The 15,004-nt window shown below is 45.1% G+C and overlaps 1 long non-coding RNA gene across 1 annotated transcript; it reads right to left on the bottom strand.

Annotated features, from left to right (window-relative positions):
- Positions 1 to 1,869: 1,869 nt before the first annotated feature.
- On the bottom strand, positions 1,870 to 14,094 carry LOC119437203 (uncharacterized). The gene is made up of 4 exons (XR_005189269.2): positions 13,748 to 14,094; positions 11,935 to 12,125; positions 7,989 to 8,236; positions 1,870 to 2,377 (listed from the first exon to the last, which is right to left on the bottom strand). It is a non-coding gene; the product is annotated as an uncharacterized LOC119437203 (long non-coding RNA).
- Between the last annotated feature and the right edge of the window lie 910 nt (positions 14,095 to 15,004).

The following is a 15,004-nucleotide window of genomic DNA, read 5'->3' as shown; positions in this document are numbered from 1 at the left end:
ACGAAGAAAGCAAGCAAACACGCTACCGATATGCCGCCTGCGGTTGCTCCGATACTCTGAAAAAAATCCGCCGATGGCCGCGAAGCGGCGTGACAGTCTACGCAACTTGCGAATATCTTAGGCGAGATCCCTCAACGCCACGCGGCGAAAAAAAAAGAGAGAAAAAAAAGAAAAAGAACCGCGGCAGAATTTTCACTCTCTCAAATGGCAAGGTCGCTGTTTCTGCGTAGCACTTGAACACGCGAGTATGCGGCTGCGGCGCAGAGGGAAGCAACGGCAGAGGCCCAGTCCGACCAACAAAATCACGCACGCCGGCCAACGTTCGCTTCAACGGCAGAAAACGAAACTTCAGGGAGCGGGCTAAGCTGGCACCGGATCGGCGCGAAGTTGTTCTTTGTATGTGGTCTCGACTGCATTATCCACAATGGATATTCAAAAATTCAACCCCTTGATAGATGATATCAACGACCTTCGTTACATTGTATCGCCATCATGTGGGAACAGCTTCACTTTTCCTAGAATATAATATTATGGACAGTGCACTCGAAAAGTATGATGCTACCTCGCTATTCCTATGTCTCACTGGATCGTCAAGCTTACCCTGCCAATGTGCAAACTCATGGCAAGTCGCTAGCCTTTCAAACACACGTGTGAACATTGTGTAAATGCAACAAAGAAGCACACCAAAAGTTGTCGCAAGCGTTGCATCTGCGAAGGAAAAAATGAAAGAGAAGATGGGTGTTCTCTCTGCCATTTGCAGACAGCGTCCATTCACATCTACTGATTTGTAAACAGAAGCTGTAATTGAATTTATTGAATTTTGGGGTTTTATGTGCCAAAACCAGGATTCGATTATGAGGCATGCCGTAGTGGGGCACTCCAGATTAATTTTGATCGCCAGGGGATCTTAACGTGTCCCCAATGCACGGGACACGGGCGTTTTTTTGTATTTCGCCCGCATACAAATGCGACCGCCGTGGCCAGGATTTGATCCCGCGGCCTCGTGCTTAGCAGCGCAACGCCATAGCCGCTAAGCCACTGCGGCTGGTGAGCAGTAGCTAATAGCAGTTGAAACCGCACATGACTAAAAAAAATGTTAGATTGCGGATGGTTTAACGTGCCATAACTACGAGCAGACTATGAGGCACATTGCAGCTGGGGACTGCAGACTAATTTTGACCACCTGAGGTTCTTTTAACATGTACCTAAAATCTACGTTAAATATACGTGCGTAAGATTTGCTGCCACTTGCGCTGAGCGGTAGCACCGCATCCGCATGAAAGCAACAGCCACTGTTGCCCAGTGCACGCAGCATGCGTGTTAGATTCTGGCCCACCATGAAAATGCGGCCGCCGTGGTCGGGATCGAAGTCAATACTGGTGCCCTTGAGCTTAGCAGCGCAACGCCACAGCCACTAAGCTAAGGCGCGGGGCGGCGGGTATAGCGCATGACTCGCATTTTCTGTATTTTACATTGTCGAAAACCAAAGCGCATATTATTGTTGCCACAAGAATTTCTTCCCGCTCAACTTTCTTTGCGTCGTATGTGAACTTTACTCATTAATTAAGTTCTCAAGAGCTTGGCAGCCAGTCCCCATTATTTAGAGCAAGTAGGTATAATAGGCTGTTTTCCAATACGTGACACTATTTTCTGTTTGCTAGTATTTCGTAAATTACCCACGACACCTAAATTACACAAGAAATGCATTAAAAGCCATACGACCCCGACAGCTCCAGAAGTGCAAATTCTACTGAGTAGTCTTTCTCGGGCTTCAGCCACATCTGCGCCCAGATAAACGAAGTGCGACGAGTGGCTCAGTATCGCAGCAAGGCTCTAGTCGACATTGACAGGAAAACGAAACATGCGTGGCACACACATTTATTCGCTAACGTAACAAAGAAAGATATATGAAACGAGACGGATTACAGGATGAAAATCAAAGCGATATCTAATTCATATACTATTCGAACAGTCGAGTGCAAACAGCTGCGGCAAAGGAAATGCCCGTGGCGTGCTCCTCATGGACGAGCGGGGCCCCCAGTAGCAGGCTGTGGCTACGGGTATGGTCAACCACAGCTCCCGCAGGTAGAGAGCGCACTCATCTTCCATCGCGGCTGCATCTGCCGTAGCGGCTAACCTCGACGGCATGCGCGATTCCAGCGGTGTAGTTGATGTCACTGTGTTGTTGCTGGCACCAACAGTTCGGCAGCTGTCGCCTGCAACGATGGGCCCAGTGACACTGGTTTGAAGGATGGCGTATGGTAGGCCTCCACTGGCTTTGCCTGGGTATTAGGGCACCGCTGTCTTCGGCGGGCCATTGGTTGAGGCTGCCAGAAATCTTTGGCACAAATTTTTTTTACTCCTGAACGGGATAGCCCTGCGTGGAAACGAACGAGGGTGCAAAAAGTTCAGCGGCATGATTTCTTAAGCATGCAATAGCCAAGTGTGGGTGGCTGTGCACATCACACAAAGTTGATGCTGACAAGCAAGGAGCATTCACTTAGGCACTCGCGATACCGCTGGAGAAGTGCATCAGTGTGGTTTTTTGAATGTCCAGGTACGGGCTTTCTTTTCACGTACGGAAGCCTTCGAAACATAGCTGAAATTAGTTATAGTTAACCAGTCGCCGAGAGACGAAGCAGACAGTGACCGCATCGATGCTGCACTAGTATGAATACAGGCAGCACACATTAAAAAAATGTATACGCAGTGGCACTTCGTTGAGAGTAGTTTGTCCCGATCATTTTTTTTCTAGATGTAGGGGGAGGGGGAAGGGGGAGGCGAATGAAATGCATTTATAGCATTCAAATGATAAAATTATATACTGTCACCTAAGGCGACATGTTTGTGCAAAAACTGCAGAACCTTCCCATATCACGCATGAAAAGAATGCAAACTGTCAGTTGGCAGGGAACTCGCACTCACCTGTACTCTCTTTTGAAACATTGTGCTCTTTTTATTTTGTTTTCCGCGTGCTTCGTTTATACTGCGTTTACCCAGCTTACATTTGCTCAGCAAATTCTGGTATGGTAATAAGAAAGCAAGCAGTCATCTCCAGCGAAACTGAAGTAGCAAGATTATTCACAATTACAACTTCACTGCTTCAGTGCATATCTGCCTTTCTGGTTTCAATTTAAGTTATCGCTGAGTTCAGTAATATAAACTACGGAACTCGAAGCGGCGGTGCGTTAACAAGATCAGCAGATTGCGCATTACACGGTTTGCAGAAAGAGAGAGAGAATAAAAACGAGCCTTTTTTAATTACCGAAACCGTGAGAATCGTAACTCACTATAACAGAAAGCTCTATCTGCTTTGAGGCACGTCGTAGTAGCGTACTCCAGCCGGATTGTTTTGACCACCTCTAAAGGGCTTAGCGTGCAACAAATGCACGTTATATGCAAGCGTTTGTGCATGCCGCCTTCCATCGCAATGCGGCCGCCACTACAAAGATCCAACCAGTGTCTGTGCACAATAGCGCAATGCCGTAGCCACTGAGCTGCCGCAGTGGGTTGAAATTTTTAAAGCGATAGCATCATAAGCAGACCTCATTTACTTTGCAGGTATCCGTTGCGGGGATACACACACATATTTCAAGAGCGGCCGCGTGTGGTTATCATGTAATTGATAATGCTCGCGCTCTCTGGAAAGTTGTGCGGAGTGGGTACTTTCGCAACACTCCCCACAGCCGGGCACCCCCACTACCTTTCGCGCCTTGCTGTGAAGCTGCTGCCGAGCCGCCTCGTTTCCTCTTTCTCGGAACATGCGGAGACTCATTCTCCACAGCTCGGGGAGAAACGCCATTTATTGCCCCAATGCTACTTTGTCTTTCGGCTGAAGAGCGTGCAACTGACTGCATGTCGACTCAGCCGCAGACCGTCGGTCGCCGTCTCCCCCGCAGCACCCCGGCCACGGCAAGCAATTCACCTCCCCAGGGCCGAGAGCGCGGAGTGACACGAGCTGCGCTGAACCCTTATGCTCTTGTCGTGTGCATCCCCCCCTCCTTCCCCATTTGCGGATTTAGTCACAGCTGCACGGAACACTCCATCATTACGGCTTCTTGTCTGTTGCATATAACTGCAGGTCAACAATAAACACCTTCAGTTGAAAACTCGTCCCAGTTGCCACTTCCCTACCGTGGTTGCGACTCACAGTGCACCACGGGTTAGGGGACTACTGGCCGCCGTGAAAGTGCTAGCGAGTAACTGCCGCTCTTCTGGTGCGGCGTTATCCCGAGAAGGGTCAAATTCGCAGGCGCATATTTGAGCAATGTACACCTGTAATGGCTGACGAAAAATGTGGGCCAATCCCAAAGGTAGTGCAGTCAGCGTTTCAACGGGCTAATTGTAACGAGGGAGGAATAAGAGAGAAGCTGGCACGTGACGTACACGCCTGCAGACGTTTCAAATAGCGACTTTTGCACGAGAGAAACATGCGTTCGTGGCCTAACGCTTGTACCGTTTGGCTGCTGTGCTGGAAGACAAATGTTCCATCCCATCATTAGTCACATTTATTTATAGCATTATAGGCGGACTTCACGTGCTTTGGAGGCGTCTTGGTGTATTGAGCTTACGCGAGTCTGTCAGTGTGCATGAAATTGCAAGTTTGCATACGAGGTATGGAGACGTCACTTTGATTAAAGCTGACGAGACACCTACCGTAAGTCAGAAGAAATGGGTCGATCCTGGAGATGTTAATGGTGAACTGGGACACCGTCATGCTATGCTAGGCTCAGTAATCTCTATGCTGCAAAATGTGGCTCAGAATATGAGCAGTTTTGTAGAATTTAGCCACACCACGAAAACTTCCCATCAGACAGATTCCAACAGGTATGTTGTATCTGACATGATTAATTGTACCGACTGTGTATATAAATATATACCTCCGAAACTTATAAGCACACTTTCGCATACTTTCCCAATTAGCGGTAGGTAAATTCCAACCAAATTTTTTCCCTTTTCTTTTCATGATTTACCATGAAACTTAAAGAGTGGCCGCAATCCTTCAATCAATCATTTTTCTTTACATAACCGCTACAAACAGCGAACGAAAATAAATAGCCAGCAGGGAACACAGTGCTATGGCGTCCTGCGTCCACAAAGCTATCGTGTCACATATATTGCTGGCGTAATACTAATTTTGCTGAATATGCCCCCAAACAAAGGCATTGTAAGAGTGATGATGTATATGAACACAGCATTACAGTATTCATGACGTCATTTATACCTTTCTTGTCTATGTAAGAATTTTGGTGCAGAGAAGAAAAAGCATATTTAGGCGGGCAGAGTTTAAAAAGTAAGACTGAATGCTTTCACCATAGTGCCATGTCTCAGTAATAGCTGAGGCGTTGGCCGAGCTTGGTCGAAGAACCACAAGGCAACAGGCAATCATGGAGCAATCAATGCACCAAGGGGTAAGATATGGACAGTAAACCTCTCATTTGTTTACATGCTTTCTTTGCCTTGTGGGCATTCTTCACACTGCACAATCATTTTTGTAGCAGCACTAAATACTGCATAATCACGAATGCCCAACCGACCGAGACAAACACGAGCTTGACTTCTGCATTCACATCGCACGCTGATCACCTCGTTTCTAAAGAAGAGCGCCAAACAGCCTGTGTGAGTATTCCTGAAGCACTTCTGGAGTGCTGCAGTAGAATTGGAAATTTCGACTGACGGTACGGCGATCGCGCCGGGCACACTTGACACGATTGGTGCAAGTGTGTTCCATTTCTGGCCAGTATTGAAGCCAGCCTGTGTGAGAGGCTATGAAGAAACCTTGGAGCCTAAATATTGCCATTGGTAATGTGTTCTTGCCAGTTGACGTCACTTCGCGTCGACCGAAAAGAAAGATGAAGAACCTACGAAAAATGCCACGTGGCAATTGCTTCAGGTGCATAAGAAAGCATGACGTTTTCTTGTGCGCCAGTGACGACACACAAGTAACGTGCTTTGGATGCATGTTGAAGAATCACAAGGTGTTAATGTTAATCCCATGGTATTGCAGAAGGGGTTTTTCACTGACTGAACACTGTAAACACAAATTAGCCCATGTGGGCGTTGTAACAGCCGACATGCCATTTTTGCTCCCAAGCTCAAACCAAGTACTCCCACGAGAAAAAGTAAAATAAGCTAAAACCATTGTTTTACCCCCAACCTCATTTAGCAGAACATTAAAGGGACATTGCGGTAGTAAAATGGGGGTTTTCAAACTATAACCGCAGCGTAGGGTAGATGGGAAGTATTGAAATATGCCCATATCTGACATGACCCAAACAGTGGAAATGATAACTCAGTCTGGTGTCGAAGTCTGCAACGGAGCGAAAGCTTGTGCTGCTGAGCATCGACACGAAAGGGGACATCAACGACAGAGGAACTGAATTTGCAATCGTGGATTTATCCGTTGCACACAAACTTGTTTTGACCCGTTCTGTGTCCCGGGCAAGAAAGCGGTGATGCTTTCGAAGGACCCCGGCAAGGAATACGGGCTCTGTGCCAAGTTTGTGCTGTGGCATGTGCGCATGGTGCGCTGAAGCCTTGAAAAATGATCATCTGTGGTTTCACATGTCCAACAAGGATCCCACAAGCAGAAATGCTGCGACAAGCAAGCTTGCAAAGAGACACAAGCCAGCAACAGACTTCCTACACTCCTTGGCTACTATACCAAAAAAACCCGTGTATAATACGGACCCGCATGTAATATGAGGCGTTATTTAGGGATAGCAATAATAAAAAAAAATTTTCATCCGCATATAATCCAAGTGAGGAAAGCTCACAGAAAGCATTTATTTGCATTGCAGTTAATGTTTAGTCGTCGGTTTCACTGGCACTGTCCTGATAGCCCCCTGTCAGAGATACCTTCCCACAGAAAGTCATCTTCAGTGCTATCAAGTCCGTTGGAGATGCCACACTTCTTAAAAGAGCAACTGACGAGCTCCTCGGAAATTCTGGCCCATGCATCCGCAATCCAGCTAGAAAGCACCGCTGGAGAGGCCCGTTTCAGCCGTCCGGTAGCCGTTACTTCCGGGTCTCCCGCCCTCATCCACTCTTGGTAGCAGCACTTGATCCGGTCTTCTGACGAGTTCTGTGCGAGATTCGTGCAGTAGCTTCTTCACGGTATCGGCCAGGTGACAGCGGAACGAGTTTAACACAATATTGATGGGAACCACAGCAGTGCTCCAGGCCGCCAATACCACACACTTAATCCAATCGAGCACGAGTGCTTCATCCATCCACCCTTTGTCCTGACATCGCACAACAACGTTTTTCGGAAACTTCTTATTTTTCGGAAGTGTCTTTCGCTTGAACACTACGTAGGCTGGAAGCTTGCGACCATCCGCCATACAGGATAACATTACGATGACCCGAGTCTTCTCATTGCCAGTTGACCTTACGCAAACTTGTTTAGAGCCTTTCTCTTGCACTATGAGCGCAGGCCGCATGTCAAGGTGCACGGGCTTCTGATCAGCATTGCCGATCTGGCCCAGCTGAAAGTCAACATTCTTCCGCAGCTTTATCACATGCCACTGAAAAGCCACAAGCTGCTCTTCATAGCTTTTAGGGAGTTATGTGATATTGACGTCTGCAGACGTGAAGAACATCCAGCGTCTGTGTTCAAGAATGGCACTGCTATGACAACTACAAAGCCAGGTCACGGGCGGCAAGTGACATGCGAGCTCTACCGAGGTATCGCTTTGGTGGCCTCAAGAGGCCTTTTAGAAAATGCCAGAAAGTTGCCGTGGCGGCCTCTCAGCTTGAGAAATCCACAAGCATCTCTCCACGAACATCTTACTGCCTTGCACGAGAAAACCCCATGTGCGTCAGCTTTGCTTGCTTTACGCGAAGCTTACCGACATCGATTGAGCCAAACTGCTCATCTACAACAAATTTAGCCAAAGTGAAATTTTGCCACAGTAGGCCTTTCAGGAGGAAGACAATTTCTGGTTCCCTGTTGGCCCCGGATATGCGTGATGCTTCCAGTTTCTCACCTGCGCACAAATATTGGAAGTTGCTGTCTCGCTCGCTGATATGTAGAGTGGTTCTAGGACTTTTCGATCTTGGCCATGAGGGTACAGTCTATCCAGTGATTGAAATCAATCAACAGCATGAGCCTCCGTCCTGTTATGATGTCGTGTACAATTTTCTCAGAGCCTGCGTGTTCAGACACCACGTTATCGCCAGCTGCCTCCTCTTCGATTTCGTCATCAGGCAGTTGCGGTGCATTGGCTACGATGGTCTGAAGAAAGCAACAATTTTTGTTAAAACTCTTATACGGCCTAGTTGACAATGTAGGCACAATGTAGGCTTGTCATAAAGAAGTAGCATAGAACACAAAACTGCTCTCGTTACATACAATATTTGCGATAAAAAATACAAAATCACTGAATTCGACATCTTTAAAAGCATATAAAGAATCATCACGAATGCAAGCTTTCAGAATCAAAACAGATTTGGAATACCTTTGTCGTACGACGACATCCGAACAACTTCACTGCTTTCAGGGAGTCAAAGTTAAAATGTCAAGCGAAACTTGATACTGATATCAGCGATAAGCATTTAGATTTGTTTCGTTATATCAGATAATGTATTATATCCATGTCGGGCTGTAATAATGTTATATTCGTGCCTGACTGTAATGGGTGACCAGCTTAAGAATACAATACAGCAGCAAATACAGTGCAGCCCTCTCAAAGACAATTTGTATAGATGTGCCGGCCAATTGCCTTCTTATTTTTGTGATGTCAAAGTGGAGGCGAACGTCTTTCAATGTCGGCATCTCTGTGGGAGTACACTTCAGAGCGTGGAGGCACAAAACACCAGTGCAACAGTTTTATGAATGGAGTTTGTAGAGAATTCTTAGGCTGTCACCAAGCACAGTTGCCGATTTTCATGTATTGTTTTGGAGAAGTAACAAAGTGTTGACCAAGTTCCTCCTTTAGTGCCGGGCTCATTCTACGAAGTGGGAAATGTGAACAGCAATTTTCCCCAACCAAAGGAGCAAACTTCAACATGGAGTGCATACGAATCTACTCATATTTAATTCAAAGTCACAGGTACCACAAATGTTTTACTGTATTACCACATCCTTAAATTATCTGAACCAAAATTGAATGTTTGAATTGATATGCACACCACCTCGTGTACAAAAGGCCATAATATCTGGTCTGCTGTAGAAGTAAAAAAAGAATAAAAATTAAAAAAGTGTGATACCTACAAGTTACATGGTAGGCATTGCCATGTTATAGCAGTGGTAACCAACATGCACAACATAGAATATCGCAGGGTAAAAAAAAAGTAAACCAAATTATCCCAGCCCGTGCCACTAGGTATAACGGGCTTAACATGCACAACAGTCAGAATATCAAATGTTGCTTTGTAATGTCTTGTAAAGGTTTTCCAAACAGTAACTTCCTGATATTGCTCTGTCAAGGAATGCCAAAAAGCTCTAGTTACTTAAGTACTCGTTCAAATTGGGCACTTTTTCAAAATGCACTGAACACACAGTGGGCAAGACAAAAGTTTCTTTTTCAGGAATCATTGAATTTGATCATTGCAAGCAAATTGCATTATAAATGCAACACAAGAGAATGCAACACAAGAAGGGTGCTCAGAATGCAACAACAAGTTTCTTTTTTATCCTCGATGCTAATGGGCACCGATGGCCAACAGACACAACCCTATAGAGTTGCTTTGCAAGGCATACCTTGGAGGGCAGCTAGCCATTGGGCACCATCACATACAGGTGGCTTCTTCCCAAAAACCTCGCCCTTGGTCATTCAAGGCTCGAGATCTGGCAATTGTTTGGCGTGCCCAGAGTGTTTCCCCAGCACTGCGAAAAGTGTCTGCCATGTCTTTACTGGTCTTTCTTGTGTGGTGAAGCAGCTTGGCCCCATGAGAAGCAGTGCCCGAACTTGCCGACAACACTGCCAACAGCGTTTTTCCCACTCCCACAACTAAGACGAAACTGTACGTTCATTGAGACTTCTGCATTAACTTTGGTTTGCTGCCAACTCAGACTCTAAAGAAAAGGGAGGGGGTAAGCATAATGGGTCAGATAGCGGATTGTTATGATAGATTACGAATGAGTCAGTGCATGACACAGGGCAGAGCGAAAAGAGGAAACTAAAGCAAAAAATCACGGTATTGACAAGCCTACGTAGAAGGTTCACTGTGTAGCAAGAGATCTCTGCTACACGGTGAATGATGGGCAATAAAAACTGGCAGGAAGCTCTTTGCTGACCATTCAAGGCATCTTGCTTCCATTTATTTTGCATACCCAACAACAAAGCTTATTTCTGTTTCACCGATATCGATATGTTCATTGTAAACATCGAAGTATTTGTCACACAAATTCGTTATGATGAGCTGTCGGAGGTATGGTAAAAAACAAAGGTAATGCTGTGTTAACAATGGTTGTTATGTTAACAAATGTTATGAAGTTTATGTGCAATGCCCCTAACAAATTGAGCGGGTTGTGTAAAATAGTCAGCAGGGTGGATATTGTTGCGTGAGAAGACTGCTCTAAGAAGCATGCTTGCAAGTTCATTGAATGTACAACGCAGGTCGCATATAGGATCTAGCTCACATGTAACCGTTGCTATATCGGGCAAACGGGAAAATGCATTAACAATAGCCTGCACAAGCATGCCGCTTCACTAAAAGGTAACCCATACAGTCATCTGGCTACTCACTGTAACATTTGTGGTTGCAGAGCGATCTTTGATAAGAGTAAAATATTTAGCAGATATCGTTAACAGCGCACGCGGGAAATCTTCGAGACTTTTTGCATATTAACAAGTGGCATCACATACGTCAGTTCTGCGTCGCTCATGCTGTCAACAAAAGAACTGGATTATCCCCATGGCTAATGCTTATCCTTCTTGTTCTTTCTTTGTATGACCTTCAGTGATGTCCTTTTATGCTGCTTCTGGAAATAAAGCATTTGGTTGTTCATCAGTGCTCTGTCCTGTGCTCTTCACTTGTCCTGTGTCGCGCTGTTTTTGTATTTTTCTAATAATGAACAAACCAGCCCCTTTGAACACGTTAACAAAGGTATGCTTTGTGTCAAACGCAACTTCGGTATACTAAGGAGGCTAGACTGTACACTGTCATACCATATTTTTCTGCGCATATCCCATACCCCCTATTACAACACTCTGGAAATGAAAAAAAATAATTCACACGTGGTAACATGCATGAACTGCATACATCAACGTTTAAGTCTTTGTAAAAACAGTCTCCGTCAATGATTAAGTCTGTAAAAACAGTCTCTATTCGGCAAAGCTCATGATCTTCAGCTTCTGTCGCAGTGTAGAGGACCGCCACTTGGCGCAGCTCATTGCGATCTGACTTCTGATTCACCAATGCCCTATTTGCAAACCACTAACGAGGCCAAAATAAAAAGGTGACACGAAAAGAGAAGAATGAGCGACCATGAAAGATCAGAAAATGGAGCTTTGCATGCAGGGGTCTGGAGAAGGTGGGGTTCCCTAGGAGATAACGAAACAGAATGGTGGCAAACTCTGCCTCGAGTTTTGGCTTCACAGCAGCACAGTCTACGCTGCCATGATGCCGCACCTTCTGGCAAAATTTACATATAACCTTGCACCTCGACCATACGGTTGAACTTTCAGAATTTTGCATGCGGGTTATTTGCACAAAAATGCAGTACGTATTTTTCTGAACTGCAATCAGCACTTAAAATAATAAATAAATTATGGGGTTTTATGTGCCAAAACCACGATCTGATTATGGGCACGCCATAGTGGGGGATCCCGGAAATTTGGACCACCTGGGGTTCTTTAACATGCACCTAAATCTAAGTACACGGGTGTTTTTGAATTTCGCCCCCATCGAAATGCAGCTGCTTGCCTCAAACTCTACGAGTATGTCCTGCATACCGGGAGTGGAGGTTTCTGGCAGCTTCGTACATACCGGAGCAATCCAGTGGTTCTTCTGTAGTCGCACCTCCTGGTCCGAAGCAGTCTTTGGGCTTAAATGCTTGTCTACGTGGCCTTTTTCCACAAGCTGCTGCACAAGAGCTGCAGTTGTTCCTGGCACTGCCTTCAAATAACTCTTTGAATCACAACTTCACATGACCGTCGATGTCCAGTGACAAACTTTGCCTGAAACACAGCACGCGTGTTGAGAGAGAGTTGTTTAAAATCTTCATTTTTAGAGTTATGGTGCTGAAAATGTGTGATGCATGCATTTTATGCACTTAATTCAATGTGAAGTCCATTTTTGTCTTTTAATTCAGGAAAAAAAACACAGTGCCTTCGACTGCGTTAAGCAGGGTACCTATTATTGGCTCCTTTACAATTCAAGTAGTCAATATGACCAAAATTATTGCTCTGTCTTTCCTAGAAAAGTTGCGAGACTCCACAGTAGACTTCCAGAAGAGCATCTTGAACAGTGTCTGGACAGCGCAATAGCGTTAGTCTCTTTGCACTTTTTGAATCCGACAGAAGCCCATAATACTGTCGAACACCTTTACAAGCAAAGCCTCTACAAAGAAGTGACCTGTACGATGAAGGAATAATTCTGGCCCATTTAAATTGTGAGCGGTGCAGTGCGCGACCTTTACAACGAAGTGACACCTGTATAACGAATGATTTGGGAGGCCCCAAGCACTTCATTATAAAGGCGTTTGACTGTACCCAGTTTAGTGCTATCTGAAGAAACGATTTTCCACAATTTATTCATGAAGTTAAGAATGGGAGACTTGTGTAAGACTGGAACCAAAATGAGAGAAGCAAAAATGAACTTCAGATTCAAAATAAGCACGATACCCCTCAAAGAACAGATTTAAAGTAATTCTTGGTCTAACACTGGTGTCACATGGGCACTTTTGGTGTCGCTCAGGGCTAAATCCTCGCAGCGGACTAAATTTTCCTAATTTCTTGTTTACACCAGTCACCGGTTCGAGAACCAAGAGTAAGCCAGACGACAGCAAGACAAAAGTTGTCAGGGTACGGTTGCTCTTTCAATAAAATGTTTCAAAAGTACTAGCCCTGCAGCTCTGCCAATGTTGCTTCAACAGCACATTAACCCCACAATATCACTATAATTGGGCGTTATCTTGTGAATTCATATTAGGGTAAGGAAGGAATGAGTGAAGACCAAAGTTGCATGGTCAAAGCCTTGTTTCCTACTTATGCTAGTAGTACCCTCTGATCAAACCCTCCGACTACACCATCTCAATCGGCATTGTGTGTTCATTTGAACTTCCCACAAAGCTCAAACATCAAGAAAAATTAGAACTTGTTTACCTTTTTTTTGGTCATATCTGCACATTTAAAAAAAATAGGTATAAATTGTTTTTGGGTCACCTTAGTATATTAATTAACAAGTTTTCTGAACTACCCACAAGTGAAAAAAACTGCAAGTGATCAAAAAACCTATTATGGGCTGTGCATTAGGTTTTCCTGCACTTAAATAATAATCTTTATGTAACAAACTTGGTTTAGGAAAACATGTAGGGCTCTGTGGGGTTTGTACCGACATGCTTGCCCCAAAACACAGCCTTCTGGGAAACGAAACTCAAGTTGGCTGTAGAAAAGCTATTATATTGAATTAATTAGGGTGCTCTGAGATTTGCTGATACTTTATTTAGGTATTAGAATTACCGGACGTTCATTCAATGCAAAAATATGCGTCGAGAATACCATGCGGGTGCTCCTTTAAAATGAGCATGTGCCCCATAACAAAAAGTTCATAACAGTTGGACTTTAAATGAATAACTCACCCTGTTTGACTTCGGACTTGTTTGACGTCATCAGGCTCCTGTCATCTTTCAGCTTGCAGACAGACATAAGCGTAAATGTTGTGCACTATCCACTTGGTTCAGTTTGCGCATCTTGGTGATTCATTGGGAAAAACCACAGCGCAACAAAGACAGGGACACGAGAGAGCGACACGCACGCAGCGCTGACTTGCAACAGTTTATTCATGAGGACATGAAGGAATGAATGTATATGGCACTACCATGAGCCCATCATGTGAAAACTTAACAAAACACTGGAGCATCATTTCCAATGATGATAATGATAGCCACGTGCTGACAATGCACACTGGCTGTTTGTCATTCAAATGTTGTTTAGATATGCGAATTCCCGAGATGAAAGTGCAATCGAAGGTGAATTGACGCACGAGCTATCAAATTTCTTGATGAAATCTGCCTCAATTATTTCACGTGTCAGCTGTAAGTTAGGTCTAGCCAGCACTTCACTTTTGTCAAAGTAGGGCTTACACCCGTGATCACAGCAATGAATGCCCAGATGACCCTGTACCGTGTTGTACACACAGTCATGGTGCTCCCCGAGACGATCATTTATGCACCTACCGGTCTGTCCCACGTACTTTTTTCCACAGGAGAGAGGAATCGTATACACCACGCCAGTGGTGCAGGACACTAAGCCATTCCTGTTTCACCATACAACGACCACGCCTGGTTTGCGAAGCAAACTTGCAAAGTTGCGATAGTTTTTCCGGAGCGAAAAAAACCACCGCAACACCAGCGCGTTGCCCTACCCTCTTCAGTTTGTGGGACACATCAAGTATATACGGAAGTACTGCAAGTTTTTTTTTTCCACTGGCGGACATGGTGCTCGATTGTTTTCACCCCGCTTGATTTGCTTAAAAAGTGGAAAAGAGGAATCGTTAATGTGTGCCTCGTCAATGCCTTCAGAAATTCATGTCCACATTCAATGCAAAGAAGTTTTGATGTGCAGGTTGACCGCTTGTTATCTGCCGGATACACGAAGGCTTTAATATCAGCCGCTGCGGAAAAGCTTTATAAGGAAATAAAGTGGGGTGAAAACAATCGAGCACCACATCTGCCAGTGGAAAAAAAAAAACTTGCAATACTTCCGTATATGCATGACGTGTCCGACAATCTGAAGAGGGTAGGGCAACGCGCTGGTGTTGCGGTGGACTATCGAAACTTTGTAAGTTTGGTTCACAAACCAGGCGTGGTCGTTGTACTCTGAAACACGGGAATGGT

This window comes from Dermacentor silvarum, chromosome 1 (assembly GCF_013339745.2).
Source record: "Dermacentor silvarum isolate Dsil-2018 chromosome 1, BIME_Dsil_1.4, whole genome shotgun sequence".
Taxonomy (NCBI): domain Eukaryota; kingdom Metazoa; phylum Arthropoda; class Arachnida; order Ixodida; family Ixodidae; genus Dermacentor; species Dermacentor silvarum.
The sequence above is the reverse complement of the archived record's forward strand: the minus strand, read 5'-3'. Positions and strand labels throughout refer to the sequence as shown.